Source organism: Mercenaria mercenaria, unplaced genomic scaffold (assembly GCF_021730395.1).
Source record: "Mercenaria mercenaria strain notata unplaced genomic scaffold, MADL_Memer_1 contig_1831, whole genome shotgun sequence".
In the NCBI taxonomy this organism is placed as follows: Eukaryota; Metazoa; Mollusca; class Bivalvia; order Venerida; family Veneridae; genus Mercenaria; species Mercenaria mercenaria.
The window spans coordinates 34,540-53,409 of NW_026459840.1; the positions used below are offsets into that span (position 1 = coordinate 34,540).

The following is an 18,870-nucleotide window of genomic DNA, read 5'->3' on the forward strand; positions in this document are numbered from 1 at the left end:
AAGTAAATTAATTTATCTTAGATAATCATTTATGAGACCAAATGTAATAATGTAGATTTCACACGAGTATTTTCATGTATTATACAAATAAAAGAAAGCATTAACATCAGTTTTTTTGAAGGAATCCGATTCACAAATGATTTATGTAAATGTTACACAGTACTGTCTTGCCTTTGATTACCTTATTCTAAAACAGACACAGATCCGCCTTTGCGTTTGATATCCAATTTTGTAGCTTGAATTTAAAGGCTTGTATTATTTAAAGGTTGAAATATTTTACATACCAGTACTTGACACCATTAAAGTCAAGGAAATATGTGTAGTTTGTATCTTTGTCCTTCACGTCGTCAGCATTGGATAAAACGCCATGGTATTCCGCAAGGAATTTTCCATTTCTGATCATTTTATTTTGGCAAAAACACCTCGACCTGAGACATAAAAAGTGAACATAGTGTATTTCATATACGTTAAAAATAAATTGTTTTACTTAGGCAGGTAGTGAAGAAATACTCCTATTCTTGTTTTTATTTACTGCAATTTATAGCGGCTGAAAGATGAAATCAACGATTCTTATATTGTCTCAAACTATAAAATGTTTTCAGAGTAGATTTTTTGTTGCAACCTTTGTTAATTAGTAGTTTTGATAAGCTGGATATTGTAATACATATTAAATGATGCATTTGATTTACTGACGAGAGGCCGATAAAATGGTCATTAAGCACAGCAGCTATCTAATTATCTCTGACAGATGCTTGCTGCCGTCTAGTTTATCTGTAGCAGTAGAATGGTTACTGTTAAACAGTAGTATCACCTTTCACAAAAACAAAAATGTAGATTTGCACTGCATTCATTATCAAATAAATGTCATATAAAAAGACATCTTAAAGACCATTTTGCTTGTAAATTATAAAGGATAGAAAAATAGAATACACTAAAACGGGTTTTTAGATTAAATCCTATGTTAATGAAAGTATAGCCTTAGCTTATCAGCAGTTACATGTGATTTATTGCTTTTTATTGATTACATGCTGATAAACTAATTTCAATTACCATGAAGGCTGCGAGTAGTATCTACTCTCTGAGTCTGAGACAATCGAAATAAGGCACACTAAATCTTCGATCTAGCTCGTGCAGCATAAAAGAAAGTGATGTTACAGAAAAAAGGTGTTTTCGAAGATATCAATGTTTTACTATTTACTACTGTATCGTCATCAAGTAAACTACTATAGAATGAAAGAGCTATTTATAAAGGTTTTCATTAACTAGTTTACCTATAAAATCGTTGATATATTTTTCGCATATATCTTCAGGATCATGTTGTCCTAAAACGAACCTCAGAGCTTCCTCCACCGGTTTTATCCTTTTCTCTGTTCGCTGAACCTTTGATATCAACAAATAACTCGTAATAAATCTTGCGTTTAATAATTAAGAATTAATAATTTGTAACTGAATGCACGATTTATCTATTTATCCCCATTCAAAACATATTTCTTATAAAATAATGAACTCATTAACTACCACTGTCTGGAGTTGGCAGTCTCGTGTTTTATGTCATACAAGCAATGTACAAAACAAGATTTGAATGCGTGTTAGGTGTACATAATGTCTGTAGAATCGAATGGTTAAAGCCCAGTTCCGTTCCTTGACATTGCGACATACCTCCACTCCCATAATTATGGTTGTTCAAATAGTTATATTACTTTTAACTGTGTATACTCTTAGTATTTTCTTCAATACTTGAATGCAAAATTACAAATTCATTTTACATTTGCTTGCTAAAGATGCATCGTACTTATTGTAAAAATACCTGTTTTAGAAATTGGAATTCTTTTCCATTTATTAATATGACCGCAACATCGGGAAGAAGGGCCACACCGCTGACGATTTGTCCATCGAGAGTAACTGATTTGAAACATCCGAGGAATGCCTGAAAATTATGTCGCATGAACAAGATCAGGAACAAATTCCTCATGCATTTTTTGTCATTCTTTTTTTTTTCTCTCTTCTTTAATTTACTAGTTTTTACTCTCCTCGTCTTTTTTACCACATTTTCCAATAATACTAACATTTATAATTAAAAAAAAAGAATACTGCAGATTGATTAAGAATGTACTTCCTTTTCAATATTAGAAAGAAATAACCTGTTACTGATGTATTTGTTGTAGATGTACTGTATTTATTGGAAAATAAAAATATATTACAAAAAAAGGAGAAAAATATCTAAATTGATGTTACATTAAAATACAACAACCACTGTTCTGCATCCGACAAATTGATGATTTATTTTCATCAAGATACCCTTACAGGTAAAATCTGACCTCTAAGCCGTGACCTTATAGAAAAATGTGTATTTCTGCATGAAATGTATTTTATTGAAAAATGTTAGATCAAAAATTATAAGATGAAAACTGCAATGTTAAATCTGGATAATGATCATTTGTTATCAGTAAAGAATATAGGATCTTTCGATGCTTTTCTTCAGGGGTCGTAGCTCATGGGTCAAATTCTCACTATATGTGGAATATGTACCTTTTAAAATAAAATCATATCAGCAGAATGTAAATACATCAATAAAAGAGGAATGTGTTTTTTCCCGATCAGGGTAATTTCATCTAGTGCCACTAACTTTGAAATGTTTATTCATGACTGAAACAAAGTACCACTTGCTATTAATTTATAATCAATTACAACACTACCTCCGTCAAGCTAGCTTACGTAGGCTTAATTTTCTGAGAATTAAGATGAAAACGAAATCGTGTGGTAAATAAATTAAAAAAAGGATCCTTTATCATGAAATTATTTACTCACGAATAATACCAACAGTCATTACAAACCATTATTTTGATAAGCATTTTTTTTCTTTTAAGGTATTAGACACCTAATAGTTTTGTTGAAAATGGTATGCTAGTATTCTTAAAGTTAACCTTATTTCGCACTGTTTCATTAATTTAGGCAATTTTCATCGTGGCTATTTTCATAAATTTTGTGTATAAATGTTACTTCCTCAAACTTTTATAGACATATTTTAAAGCGACGGTATATGGGGCCGTCTTATCAATATCGTAACTTTACGAGAAAATTGCGAAGTCTATTTCTCGTAAGTCTGTTGTTGAGACGGGCCCAATGTACATAATGTATGTATTCAGAAAATTCATTTCTTCAATGTAATGGTAAATAACTGCAAAACACATTCTAAAACTTAATATAACTTTTTTTTTCTGATGCGTCTACAGTAATAAGGATCTAATCAGACAGAAATCTGACTCCTGCGTTAAAAAATTAAGGACCAGTCTTTTGAGACTGTTAAAAATGTTGCTTTCTACATTAGAAAAATAACCATGGGACTGCGCAATTTCTAATTTCTATTCCTGAAAATTGTTATTTTTTTCCAGTTAAATATTGCAAAGATTGCAATGCTCGATCTGGCATTTTATGTAAGTTAATGTTTATGACAATACGATTTTGCACCTATTTTAAAAAGAAGATAAAATAGGCCTTCAATAGTCAGTTTTGCTTAACGCAGGTAATGTGGAATGCCGCAATGGTAACTTTATAAAAAAAAAATCAATCATCTGTTAATAGCAGGCAATGTGTCATCAAGAAAATGGTAATTAAAACGCGCGCCTGTTATAGTCACAACTTGGTACTAGTATAATGAAACAAATTTAACACTAGATCTGAATATTGTTGAAAACTGAGCAAAAATGTACCTGCTTCTCAGAATTAAACTCTATTTGAAAATGTGTCGGAATCGTGTCTTTAACTATTATATCACAGCCGTCAGCACTGAAGAATCATTACATATTGATTCATTGACCGGTAAAGAAAAAAACGCACATCAAATAACATCAAAACTTGATAACATTGTTTTACCATATAACTATTTGCCATGCTTTAATTAATGATACTTAACTCTATAATATGGATAGAAATAATAATGTTCAACTACACGTGTAAAATAAATTATCTTCATTCGATATGTAGAATTCTAATATTATTAATATGAATAGAAATAATAATGTTCAAATTCACATGTATAATACATTATATTGATTGAATTATCTTAATTAGACTACTACCTTCCAAACAGACAGTATGGATTCATTATTGGATACACATGTACTTTAACAACCACTTTTCCAAGTAAAGCCTAGAAGTTAGAGAAAAATTATTTTTCCTTATCGCGTAAGACCGCAATATTTAAAAATCTAACGATCAATAGCATATAAATCTTTCTCCATGATGATCAGTTATGTTATTAAAACACTTTGAAATCAGAGATTGTTAGCATTGTATTGTTTAACAACGTTCTTTAAACACATATCAAATACATATTTCTCAAATTAATTAAAGTAAGAAAAACTAAAAAACTATATGTAACAAGCTATGAAGTAATAAAAAACATTACCTTTCCCATTGTCTTAACTTGTGAAATATTCCGCATTGAATTAACTTTCTCTGTTGACATAAATTAGGGACAGATGGGGTTCATAAAACATATTATCGCCTGTTTTATCAGAAATTACTGCAAATTGCCCTTCAGACTGCCTCGGTAGATATAATTGCTACACTGCGGTGTCAGGTTACCGCACGGATCTTTGTGTGAACGAAACATAAAATTTACAAGTTTAATGCACCAGTCAAGGTGTGCGTTTCACTGGTCCATAACGTTGGTTGACAGTTCCTGATTTAAAGAGAAGATAACCCCTCTCTGACGTATCTGGAGGTGTGATCTTTGTGGACACCATGTTCCGGTGTCCAACGAAAAATGTGACCACAACGAAGGTCAAAATCATACAAATGTGTCCACAGCGGTAGGAATATGAGGGCGCGCGTGCGCGCACACACACACACACACACGCACGCACACACACACACACACACACTTACATAACAGATAAACAGACAATTAAGAAAAAATAATACTGTTGGGGACTGATATATGGTTTCTAAGATATAGCCTTTTGTATATCACAAAACAGGTAGGTTAAGCCTGTTCTAGAATGAACCGACTAAATCTGTCTGATTCTATCATCAATTTGCTTGACTTGGTTAAATACTTTCTTCAGGCACTCATAAAGATCCGATAATGTTGTATGAATTAAAAAAAAAACAAGATTATTATTTACAATATGTTTACCTCGACATATTACATAGGCTGTTATAGGTTTTACAATGTACGAGAAGAATAGGGCTACGGCTAGAAGTCTATATGTTTTTAAACGATCTCTTATTTGTTTAAATGGACAGAGTCGGTTCCTTTTTGGGCCCACTTGGGTTTAAAATATACTTACTACTCATTTCACTTTTTCTCATAAACTGCTTGATGGATTTTCATCACATTTGGTCTGAAGCATTATGGTAAGGTGATATCATTATTTTTGACCGATTTTGTAGACCACGAGAGCTAAAAAATGAAACTGTTTTTCAGCTGTTGATATGACATTATCTACTTGAAAACTCAATGTTGTTTTGCTATAGTGAGTTTGCGTTTAGTAATTTCGTTTTTCTTTCAAAAGTCGGAAATAACTTTAAATAAAATGTTCGAGTTATCAGTTTACTCGTACATGAAACTAATGCTCTTCCGTACTATCACTTGTAATAATATATCAAATCAGAACTTATTTATCATAGAAGCTATTGTTTTATATTTATAGTGAAATGTTTACACCGGCCATTGGAGATTTTAAAAGATTCAACTGAATTATTGTCCGTGTGTCATAAAATAGAATTTTTTCTTGTCTTCTCAGCTGAAGTAATGAAACAGAAGACAACAAAGCCACCTATACTTACCATAAAACCCAACGCTACCAATGTTGGTGAAAGACGTGTGGCGTATTACACTGAAAGTAGTTATTTCATTTTTCATTCCGATTTTTTCAGATATATTATAGACCCGGACAAAGGAAGAGCTATTCATGTATCAATGGCCAATCCAACGAGTCATAAATGGTTACCAAGATTTAACGTCATTATATATCATAATAGAGGAAGGTTAAGCCGGTTCTATAATAAGCAGATAGAATCTAACTGAATCAATTATAATTCGCTTAATTGGGTTACATACTTTTCTCATGTCTTCATCCAAATACAAACAATATAAGATAATGTATCCAGATTATGATTCCATCACAAAATTAGTCAGTTATATCACGTGGGCTTCGATAGGTATAATAGAAAAGTGGAAACTTCACAGGTCGCTCAGTGTCAGGATACGAGTTATACGAGTTATAAGACCCAGGGAAGTGCCTACGCCTTTAGTATCTTGAACAATGAAATAGGACTAATCGCTAAGGTGACTATGTCTAAGACTAGCTGACAAAAGAATTAGAATGTCCTTTGTAAAAAATGTACAGCTGGTGAGACCAACTATCTCATATATAGCATTTTTCTCTGGCTACCTTCCCTAAATGATTCGCGTACTAATGATTGGTAAATGATTTCTATTAGGAGCTAAATAATTTCAGGGATCAGGCAATCACTAAACGTTTCAAACTAACAATCTTCAATTAATAATCATAAGCTCAAACTCCTATAAGCTGGAGACTCTATACTTGACTGGTCTTTTTGTTGAAGTTCTTGTAAGACAATGTCTTTGAATCAACAACATACGAGTCCTATCGCATAAATGATCGTTCTCTGTCATCTTAACTCATTCTGCCCGCGCGACGCATTAATGCGTCGACCAATTGTCATCTGAATACCGCGTGCCGCTTCTAGGCGGTGTTGTTATCTACATCTGGATACCGCACGCCGCGTACATGCGTCTTTACAGTAATAGCTCTGAATTCCGCATGACGCATTCAGTCGTCACATTTCATGGGTCTTAAATAAAATATTTTAGTTCTTTTTAACAAGTTGGACCAATCAGTTTTTTTGTTGCGTAACATTTTTAAAACATAAATAAAACCGGATGTTATGAAAAAAATAAATGCTTTCGTTGAAGAAAGCTGTAAAAGCGAGCGTCGTTCGGGCTATAATTTGTGATTTGTCGAAGCCTGAAAATTACGGATGATTCTTTATATGATCGAATCATAAAAATGAATAAATAAATAAATAAATAGATACCAACTAATATTCATTGAGAAATGACAGTTCAAATAATGCAACCCAAAAGTATGTACATTTTCGCTCGTCGCTATGCGGCAAATAATGCCATCTGCGGGATCAAACAATTTTACGGCTAATTGAGTTTATTTATTACAATAAAATTATCATTAAACATTGTTCCAGAATTTCATTTAAATCTGTCAAAGTTTAATAGAGATAAATATAAAGACATAGCTATGGAGCTATAAAGGGCGTTGAGTATATTCTTTATAAGTACGGTTCTAAACATTTGAGTGCGGAAAAAAATTGAATTATAAATGATCGGGTACTGTTATAAAAAATACACTTCAGTAAAGACAGACGTACATAATTACCGCACAAAAATAACGTGTAAGTATCATACCGAAATGCAAAACAAAACTTTCATACAATTATTTTACACTTTCATACCGCGTGAACATCGTCACATCTTTGCGTCGTGACAATGCATAAACCACTGCCTGAACAAAACTGGTAGAATTGTGGATTATATCTTTGAAAAGAAAAGAACTAAAATATGTTCTTTTACATGTAAGATTAAGTTATAGGTCCTTGTTTCAGAGAAAAAAGTTCGAACGTCATCAAATCATAGAAAGAAAGCATTGTTTTACTTGAAATTTTAACAGCTTATAAAACATTTATATTATTATACAAAACCATTGTCAATTTACTGATATATGTATTGAATTCCGGAAAGGGACTGCATGAAGGGGCCACACTTCTGGACAGTTCAGCGCCTTTAAAAACTCACCATTTTTTAAAAGCTGTTTCACGTCTTCGTTTTGATGCATTTGCAACATCGTGCGAGTGTTTAAACTTTACATAACTAGATAAAACATCGTTTTTGACAATTGTTTACATTTTTTCTTTACAAATGGCATTCTTATTTAAAGGGGGACAACTCATTAAGAATATTTTAAGTATCCAACTCCGTGGGACAGAACAGTGAAACATGTATTGGACAGATAAGTTGTGTGTCAAGATGCTGTTCATTCGTTAAAAAAATCTCTTGTTTTGTGATATACTGCTAAACCTTAAACTATCTTCAACTCATGCACACCAGATCTTTAATTTTTACCTATGCGATATAACAATGCTCATGTGTGTATGAAAAAGTAAAAACATCTTCATTGGTACCGATCTATTTATTTTGTTGTGAAACTTCGAGACTGTCTCTTGATCTATAGAATAAAGTGTTAATAATAACTCAATTATTTCGACAGCTTGTTTGTAATACTTTTGAAACTCCACAAAATTGTTTCAAAATTCAAATTTTCATAAAGTACATGTACATGTTTTTCTGAAAATTAGCCCAAAATAATCTCATTTTCAGCACAATAGTTTCTGTCTAAAATAGCTAAAATATTCATTTTATTACATATTCATACTAAACACATACGCTATTTTTTATGAGAAGTTACTTTATTTTTATGCGTTTTGATTGCCTGGATGCGTATGAATGAGTAAATTCAGTGTTAGAAAATGACAATAATATGTATTTAAAATTATTTTTAAGAATTGTTCATATTTGTTGTTTAAATACTAGGAGTGTTCGATAAGAATTGCTTATTGTCCTCTAGCTCGATATCCACGTATACCAATACCTACCTGTATAGGGTTATTCAAAACCTACACAACGGTGTATAAATGTACATGTTAGACTAAGTGTAAGACATAAAATTTGCCATTTGAATACACGCAATCATTGACCACTGTAGTAAAAATGGTTGGTAGAAGCGTCGACAAGAAAGATGAAATACGGGCTTACATCAAAGCTCGCTCAAAACTTGGTTGTTCTTTGAAGCAGCTGATGACTGAACTTTCTACTGCTTATGGACCTTCTTGTGTGTCTTATGACACAGTTCGGCGGTGGAAAAAGAAATTTGAGTCTGGTGTAGAGTCCATCAAAAATGCACCGAAATCAGGTAGGCCAAAATCTGCATCTCGTAAAGAAATCGTTTCAAAAATAAAGGAAATCATTGGAGATGCCAGATTTACAGTTCGTGATATTGCACGAAAGGTAGGCATATCACTATCAACGGTTCACCTTATTTTGAAGAAGCATTTGAAAGTCAGAAAGATTTCTGCTAGATGGGTGCCACATCTGTTGACTGATGAGCAAAAGAGGCAACGGGTTAAAGTGGCCAAAAAGCTGCTTCAAATGTTTCCAAAATATGACAAAAAGCAGTTTGCCAATGTCGTCACAGGTGATGAAACCTGGGTCCATTATTTTGAGCCCGTCAGAAAGGTTAGCAATAAGATCTGGGCCACTAAACACAGCAAACGCCCAATAATTGCCAAACGTTCTTTGAGTGCAAAGAAAGTTTTGTATGCAACCTTCTTCTCTGGTGAAGGAGTCGCAATAAAAGTGCCGGTGAAAAAGGGCAAAAGCATCACCGGAAAGTACTACAAAGACGTAGTACCGAAGAAACTGAAAAAGTATTATCAGAAACGACGCCCTGCCACTGGTTTTAAACATGTCCGTCTTCTACATGACAATGCCCCCGCTCATACCTCCGCAATAGTTACGGCGTTTTTGAAGAAAGAAAAAGTAACTGTTTTGCCTCACCCCCCGTATTCCCCAGATCTTGCCCCATGTGATTTCTTTTTGTTTCCGAAATTGAAATCATTCCTTGCTAGGCGGAAATACCAGTCCCGACAGGCACTTGGATCTGCCATTCATCAGTACCTTATTACTGTGCCCAAATCAGCGTACCGTGACGCCTTCAAGAAGTGGATACATCGGCTGAAACTTTGCATTTCTAGCCATGGGGAGTACTTCGAGGGCATGAAATGAGCCCTTTTGGGCTAACTTAAAATTTGAAGTCTCCAGATAGAAATGAGCAATTCATTTCGAACATCCCTCGTATATGCATTATAAAATTTAGCATTTTATAAATGTTGTTTAGCCAAAACAAGATCTGATGAGAGAATACGGTCATTTGTTTTGTGTCTTTAATTCAACAGTCTATTGAAATGACTGTACTACAAAGCTGCATGAAATTAACTTTGTTGCGTAGCTACTTCAATTTACTTACAAAGAGGGCAAATTCCATACCTATTAGCACATATTTGATGTCATATGTCACTAATTAACAACAATATCCCAAGCAAAAAACTACAAAATCAATGTTATCTCTCAAAACATCTCTCGGTATTCAGGGTAGATTGGCTTATCAGCCTCCTAGGTGGCTGGAAGATAAATATCAGCAGAGTAGAAGTGGAGATAACGCTTTAGGGCAGAATGAGTTAACTGAAGTTGCAACTCGATGTGATATTACCCTGACTCCTGGGTGCTCAGCGCCTATGTGCTATCACATGTAGCATTCAACTACCATATAGGTATATCCCCTATGCCTTGGCTGTACTCCGCCAATAAGACTGAACCGTCTATAAGCTGGAACTCTCCTACTATCTCAGTAGATTACCAAACTCTGGCTCTCTGCCTCAGCTTTCCGATGCTCAGTCTATATTTGCTATTGTCTATAGCATTTAACTACCCTTAAGGTAAAACTTCTATGTGCTGGCCCTATAGCTCGAAACCTTGTTGAAATTCTGCAACTCTTCTTTAGTCTATGAACTTCAAACGTCTTCTTTTTTAATAATTTATCCGAGCTGACAGTGCAGTTGCAATAACTTCCTGGTCAAGGTATTGGGATTAATTATAGCTGAATCCTCGATGTGTCTTCTTCTCTCTGTGTCATCCATCTACCTATTTATACCTCAGCAGACGTGCTATTTATACTTGTTTCTGATTGGTCCAAATGTATACATAGTATTTAACAATGAGTACTTGCTCTCAAAAATATCTGGTTCCATTCAACTGTTGTATATGACATAGTGTGTGATGCTGGGATCCAGCTATCAACATAATGAACCAAAATCAGACACAAGTGACCCAAATCCTTATTATTAATAGCAATTCAATAATAATTATAGCAATGATAGTATGAAAAGGGAGTCAAGCACTATCTGTGCTTATATGTTACGTTATCAAAATATCTGATATACAAATTATTCTGACACTCAACACGACAAAAACGAAAATGTTGCAGGCTCGGTTTGATTGAGCCTGTTCATGGACGGTAGTTGAAATGCATGCTACCGTTCACGCCCTGTCTGTCTTGATTGATTTGATTTCTAATTCATGTGATCTATCAAAAGTGAGGATAGCCCGGCGACCGTTGTCCTTCGTTCTACGCGTGTGGAAACATTTTTACTGAAGCATCTTCTTCTCTGAAACTGCACTAATGCTCTTTCGTACCATCACTTGTAATAAAATATCTAAATCGGAACTCATTTATCACAAACGTCCTTGTATTTTTCACAACAAAACGTATTTATTTGTTACTGGTGATCTTGAACGATTCAACATTATTATTGCCAATCTGTCATAAAATAAAAAATTCTGTTGTTTTCGATTTAAGGAGGGAAACAGAAGTCAACAAAGCAACCTATATCAACTTCTAAACCCAAGTCTTTCAATGGTGGTAAAAGAAGTTTTGAGAACTACACTGAAGGTACTTACATTTTTGTATTTCACTGATTTTTCGGTCTGGTGTTTTTAAGATATATTATAGATCCGAATAAACGTAAACGGAGAGCCATTCAGGGAATAATGGCCAAAGTAATAATAAATGGTAGGTAAGTTTTAGCCATTTTGTTTATCATATTAACAAAAGTATGTTAAGCCGGATTTAGAATGGGCAGACTAAATCTTACTTCTACTATTAAACTGTTTTGTTGGGTTACATGTTTTCGTCAGACCTTCTTCCGAATGCAATAACATTCATCAAATTCAAACAAAACAAGATAATGAATCTACAATATGATTTCATCGACAAATTTAACACACACACACGCACACACGCACACACGCGCACACACACACGCACTTACGGACCCGCGCGCGAGCACACACACGCACACGCACGCACATACAACTAACATAACATATGATCAATCATAATATAACAGATAAACAAGCAGACAAGTAAGAAAAATTAACACTGTTAGAGAATGATAATTTTTTTTCTTAGAATTTTCTTAGATTAAGCCTTTTGTATATCACAAAACAGGTATTTTAAGCCGGTTCTAGAATGCACCGGCTAAATCTGTCTGATTCTATCATTTAGTTGCTTGACTGGGTTAAACACTTTCTTAAGACACTCTAAAAGATTCGATAATGTTATATGATTTCAAAAAATACAGGATAATTATTTACAATATGTTTACGTAAATATATTACATGGGCTGCTCAAGGTAATACGACAAGAAATAGATGCAACGAGGAATTTATATATCTTTAAACGATCTCTTATTTGTTTAGATGGGGAGAGTTGGTTCCTTTTTAGACCCACTTGGGTTTAAAATGTACTTACCTTTTATTGACTTTTTCTCATAAACCGCTTGACTGACTTATCAAACGTGGTCTGAAGCATTGTGATAAGGTCGTATAATTATTTCTAATAGGGTTTAAGGACCAATTTTGTGGGCTACGAGAGCTAAAAATAAAACTGTTTTTCAGCTGTTGATATGACATTATCTATTTGCAAACTCAATGCTGTTTTGCTTTAGTGCGTTTACATTTAGTAATTTCGTTTAAATTACTTTCAAACGTCAGGATTACCTTTAAGTAGCAATCAGTTTACTCGTACCTGGAACTAATGCTCTTCCGAAATACAACTTGTAATACTATATCAAATCCGAACTTATTTATCATATACGTAATTGTCTTATTCACAATCAAACGTTTCCATTTGCCATTTGAGATTCTGAAAGATTCAAATGAATTATTTTCCGTGTGTCATAAAATAAATTTCTTTCTTGTTTCCTCAGTTGAAGTAATGAAACAGAAGAAGCAACCTATACTGACAACAAAACCAAATGCTACCAACGTTGGTGAAAGAAGTGTGGAGTATGACACTGAAAGTAGTTATGTCACTTACGTTTTCATTCTGATCTTTTACATATACATTATAGATTTGAACACAAGAAGAGATATTCGTGAATTTAAAGCCATTCAAAGGATAAATAAATGGTTACTAAGTTTTAGCCTCATTGTATATCATAAAACAAGGAAAAGTCAGTTCTAAAATTAGCAGACTAAATCTAACTGAATCAATTATCAAATCGATTAATTGGGTTACATGCTTTCCTCATGCCTTCATCCAAATTAAAATAATACAAGATAATGTATCTAAGGTATGATTCCATCGACAAAATTCATTACGTCTTTGTTAAATAATTGGATTGCTACTCCAAGGAATATGTTCAGAGTTAGATATCAAAAGTTTGGATAGCCCAGTGCCCTGGAAACATTGCTATAGAAACATTTTCTATCAAACTACTGCTTAGAATTAAACCGAAAGTTGTCAGTAGAATTTTATCATAGACCTCAGAGTCTATCAAGTTGTTCAAATGATTCACTTTGGTCACTTAAAGGGACCACCATGGCATCTTTAATGACTCTTCTGATGGGTCTTGGTCTGTGGCATCCTTATAAGCTCCTTTCCATTTTCGTACTGTTGACAGAACTTGGTCCCTTTTAAGGGCTGTAAGATCTACAAATATAAATATCTTTAAACGGCCTCTCATTTTTTAAAATGGGGAAAGTCGGTCCCTGTTATGGCTCACTTCGGTTTGTAGTATTCTAACCTCTATACTATTTCTCATGAACCGCTTGAATGATTTCATCAAACATAGTCTGTAGCATAATTTTTCATGCTGCAAATATGGCCAGATAAGTAGCTTAAAACTGGTTGAAGGTGGTCTATGAAAGTGCACATCAACTTCTGCATACCAAAATATTCTTCAGAATCTGTAGCTTTCAAAACTGACTGATACCCGTTTCTAGGCACTTGGCAAAGTCCTCAAATTTAAGATGGTCGCCAAGATAGCCGCCGATATATGAAAATGACATCTTTAACAAGAAATGCAAATTAAAAGCAGTTGATTGTTGAAAGTTTATTACGAATTATTGTAACATTTTTAAAGCTATAATTCTGAAAAATCATATGCATAAATCGGTATGAAAAAAAAATCTTGTTTGCACATTTTAGACTGGAATCGTATTGACTAAAATGTGTTGAATACTATTTTCTGGAACATACGGCCAATACTTTGTTTCTGCGCTTCCATGTACTGTTGAACCTTACATTATGCCAATGACAATGACAATTTTTTTTTATTTGACAATGGCCACCGGCTCATATCAAACAAATACAGCAAATATAATATGAATACAAAACTTGTACCCAACAATGGGTTGAATGTAGTATTACAAATAAACCACTACTATCAATTCTAACTACATTCAAGTGTGGTATAATACAAAAAGACATTATGATATAATTGCAGTGACCTGTACAAAAAGTACACACAGTTGCCCGTGAAATGTTTAGGTATAACTCACTTTTAATACAATTTTAGAACAAACCAAACCTATGGTGTATACCTTACAATTCAAGACAGATATGCAGAATATGACATAATAACAGTATCAAGTGTACAGTACATAAAATTGAGTTAAGCATTAAACCAAGGGTTATGAATTTAACATATTTTTCCTTTCTTTCAATGCAAAGTATGCATAATGTTTCTAAATTAAGAATAATGGTATATGATGTTGAACTCATTAAAACATTGAATTTTTGTAAATTTGGGTCTGTATAAAACTTCCTAGGAATATAAATTTCTCGCAGAGCTAAAAGATTTGGACAGACTAATACAAAATGGTATTCAGATTCTACGTCCTTTTTACATAACTTACAAATACGTGCTTCCCGAACAACATTCTGATATCTACCAGTTTCAATTTCAAGATCATGGGCAGAAATTTTTAAAATTGAGAGAGCTCGTCTATACTTTCTCTCCATTACAATTGATAGATAATATTCATGTCTGAATGTACTTTTAAATTGACAATAATTGAAAAGCTTTGGGCTTGCTTGTAAAGAAGCTTCCCATTTTTGACGGTATTGATCTTTTAATCTCTGGTCAAAACTGTTCATAAAAGATTTCTCATTATGAACCATCTGGGCTGCCCAAACATACCCAAAACCGTTAGAAGATAATAAGTCCCTTACACCTGTACACCAATTCACTTGTCCGCAATTGTCAAGGTACTTCAACATAAGATAACTTTTCTTAACTAATCTTGTATCTCTCATTTGTAATATTTTAATCCAATATTTTAAACATCTTTTAGCAGCATTGATAAATAGAGGGAACCTTCCACAGTCGCCCAAGACAGCAAAATTTGCCGAGATTTTACTAACACACATGTATCTTTTGCATGCATAATGCTGTACAGTTTCAACTGAAGAATTAGCATGTATTCCCCAGATTTCTGAACCATATAATAGGATTGGGCTTATTTTAGTATAAAAAATATTAAAGAACACTTTACGCGGGAATTGACCGTACTCATATAGTTTAGATAACACAGAGATTAAAACTCTTTTGGCTTTCAAAGCTTGCTCGTTTGCCATTCTGTTAAGGGATAGCTGTGATGATAAGGTTACGCCTACATAACAAAAACTACTTACAACTTCCAGAACTTGACCATCGTAAAACCATTTTTCATGTTTAGACAATGCCCCTCCTCTTTTAAAAACCATTATTTTGGACTTTTGTGGATTAACTTTTACTTTCTTCTCATCACAAAAAGCAAATTTAATAGCTTTTGAAGTCCAACAACTGTATCGGAAGTCAGTGCAAGATCATCAGCAAATAGCAACGATAACAATTCAGTTGTGTCAGGGAATAACTGCATACCCCTTATGCCACTATTTTCTGTCAATTTTACTAGTTCATCAATAAAGATTAAAAACAAAATCGGGGATGCTAAACATCCTTGCTTTAGACCCATTGGGCAGTTAAAATAGTCTGTCAAACCTTCATCTGTTCTGACACAAGCTTCTACAGATCGATAAATACCAATAATTGCATTGTACAATTTACCTTTTAAACCCGAACGCCTAAGAGCCTCCCAAAGTTTGTCTCTTTTAATCAAGTCAAAACATTTCATAAAATCAATAAAAGCAATATACATTTTCCCACCGGGTTTGGCTAGTTGTCTTTTTATAACTGCTTGTAAAATAAACACATTATCTGTTGTAGAGTAATCTTCACGGAACCCGGCTTGTGGCTCACCCAATTTATCAAATAAATTTACATAAAAATTTAAACGCCTTGTTAAAATGCTAGTATAAATCTTACTGAAGATATTCAACAAGGAGATTCCCCTGTAATTATCAGGTGAATTTATATTTCCCTTTTTATGGACAGAAACAATTATTGCCTTACTCCATGATTCTGGGAACGATCCTGTATCATACAGTCTATTAAATAATTTACTAACTAACGGCAACAATAAATCGATACCGGTAATAAAGAATTCAGGGATAAAGTTATCTTCAACCGCGCTTTTACCACGTTTCAGTGACTTTACTGCTTTTAGAATTACTTCATCAGTAATTTCAGAATTGAATACAGAGTCTTCTATATCATTTTCAATTATATCTATGGGAAGGAAATCCTCTGTTTCAAAATTATCGCTAGCATCTGTATCAAATAAATTTTCAAAATGATTCTTCCAATCAGTCAAAGAAATAGAACTTTTTGTTTGTATTTTTTTTATTACTCATTTTCTTTAGTTTATTCCAGAATGACTTCGGACTATTTGAACAGTCAATTAAGCTTTTCAATTGTTCATTATTGTATTCATTTCGTTTTTGGTCACAGGTATTTTTGAATTACTTTTTTGCTAATAAGAAGGCTTCTACGTTATTGTCATTTCTGTCTCGTCTAAAACTACGTAACCTTTTATTTTTAATGTACTTTAATGTTCTACATGTAGTATCAAACCAACCCGGCTGCTTGTTACATTTTTTTTTTCGTTGACTTTGCACAACAACGGCCACTAATGTACAATATATTATTGAATTTTGATATAATTTGTGTCTAACTTGTGGAGAAATCTGCTAATTCAGACATAAATTGATTTACGAAACTAGGAGTCAAAATATTAGACAAACACTCTCGGTATTCAAGTGTATTTGTTTCTGTAAAGATGTATCTCTCTCGTGTAATTCGTATTGTTTGGTGTCTTTGATCTGTAGCAGTCTCTTTAACATTACAGTCTAGACGGAAACTTAATGGTAGGTGGGAAGATTCTGATCTGTTTTCTACATAAAAGTTACTCAATGAATTAAGAACTCCATCGGAATATAACATATAATCTATAACGCTACATCCAGTATGACTTGTATATGTAAAATCACCTTTACCTTTGTCCCCAAACAAACGACCGTTTGCTATTTTCAAAATATAAACTTTACAAAAATCAAGTAACTCAACGCCGAACGAATTAACACTTTTATCACATGAAACTCTGGGAACGGTAACATCATCTTCAAAAATATCACGATATGCGTCTAATTCTATAGAACAAGTCGGAGCAAATATACAGTCATTACGTTCAGCTGTTCTGGCATTTAAATCGCCAATCAGCAATAGATCGGTATTATTAGATAAATCGAGCTCCAATAATGAATCTTCGAGCATTTTAATTCCTTTAAAGGGCCGTCTATCGTAAAAAGGAGATGAACTCGGGGGTAAATAAACAAAACCAATAATCATATCTCTTCCCGACTTCGAAAAGCTATTACTTAATTTTACAAAATACCAAAGTCGCAGTTTGGCAATAAACGGGTTACAAACTGGTTGACAGATTTTTTAACAAATAGCATGATTCCCGCCATTGCTCTACCGGCTCTGGCATATTTTACACCTGGTACAAAATAAAAATCATGGTCATTAAAAAAGGTATCAATATTTCCAATATCAACAAGCCATGTTTCCAACAGAGCAAATACATCAAAATATTTACAATAAGATAAAAAATCAATATCATTATGCAATCCCAAATTGAACAAGTGATAATAAACAGTATTTTTTTTGTTGGATTTAACGTCGCACCGACACATGATAGGTCATATGGCGACTTTCCAGCTTTAATGATGGAGGAAGACCCCAGGTGTCCCTCCTTGCATTATCGTATGTAGCATCATCTGGTGGTCTTTTAGTATTTAAACCATTAAAGGAAAGAAAGTTGAACACACGACCAAACACTGAGAGTAAATACGGAATTTTATTAAATCCTAAATTCTAAAAATATTGTGCAAATTATCTCTTAGGATCAAATATGGCCCCGCCCTGAGCGTCACATGAATTATATAGACTTGTTTAGGGAAACTCTTTTTGTACAAATCACTTAGCCTAGGGCTTTTATATTTGGTATGCAGCATGGTGTAGTAGTCCCCTACCCAGATTATTCAAATCATACAATTTGGGTTTAAAGTGGCTCCTCACTAGGAGCACATGATATAAAAAGACTGCTTTAGAGATAAAATACTTAAAAGCATTTGTCTTAAACCATGAGGTCTAGAGCATAGATATTTAGTATGTGGCATGTTGTAGTGGTTCTCTACTAAGATTAATCAAATCACGACCCAATGGTCAATATATGCAACGCCCAGGGGGCTCCTTGTTTCTTATTGACGTATATGGAAAAATCTTCTTGTCCAAAACCGTAAAGCCCAGAGCTATTAATAGCAATTGTGGGTGGTCCGGCGTCTGGCGTCCTTCGTTGTGCTTTTGTTTTGCGAAAATATTTTCGATGATTCTCATTACAGATCTGGTGCAGCCGTTCTGTGCATGCCCGGAATGTTTATCAATTAGAGCGAACGGCAAAATTACACAGTTTTCTGCATGTCC

The 18,870-nt window shown here is 33.6% G+C and overlaps 1 long non-coding RNA gene across 1 annotated transcript; it reads right to left on the minus strand.

Moving 5' to 3' along the window:
• Positions 1-290: 290 nt before the first annotated feature.
• On the minus strand, positions 291-1,920 carry LOC128551917 (uncharacterized). Its single transcript, XR_008368921.1, has 3 exons — positions 1,808-1,920; positions 1,272-1,380; positions 291-428 (listed from the first exon to the last, which is right to left on the minus strand). It is a non-coding gene; the product is annotated as an uncharacterized LOC128551917 (long non-coding RNA).
• Between the last annotated feature and the right edge of the window lie 16,950 nt (positions 1,921-18,870).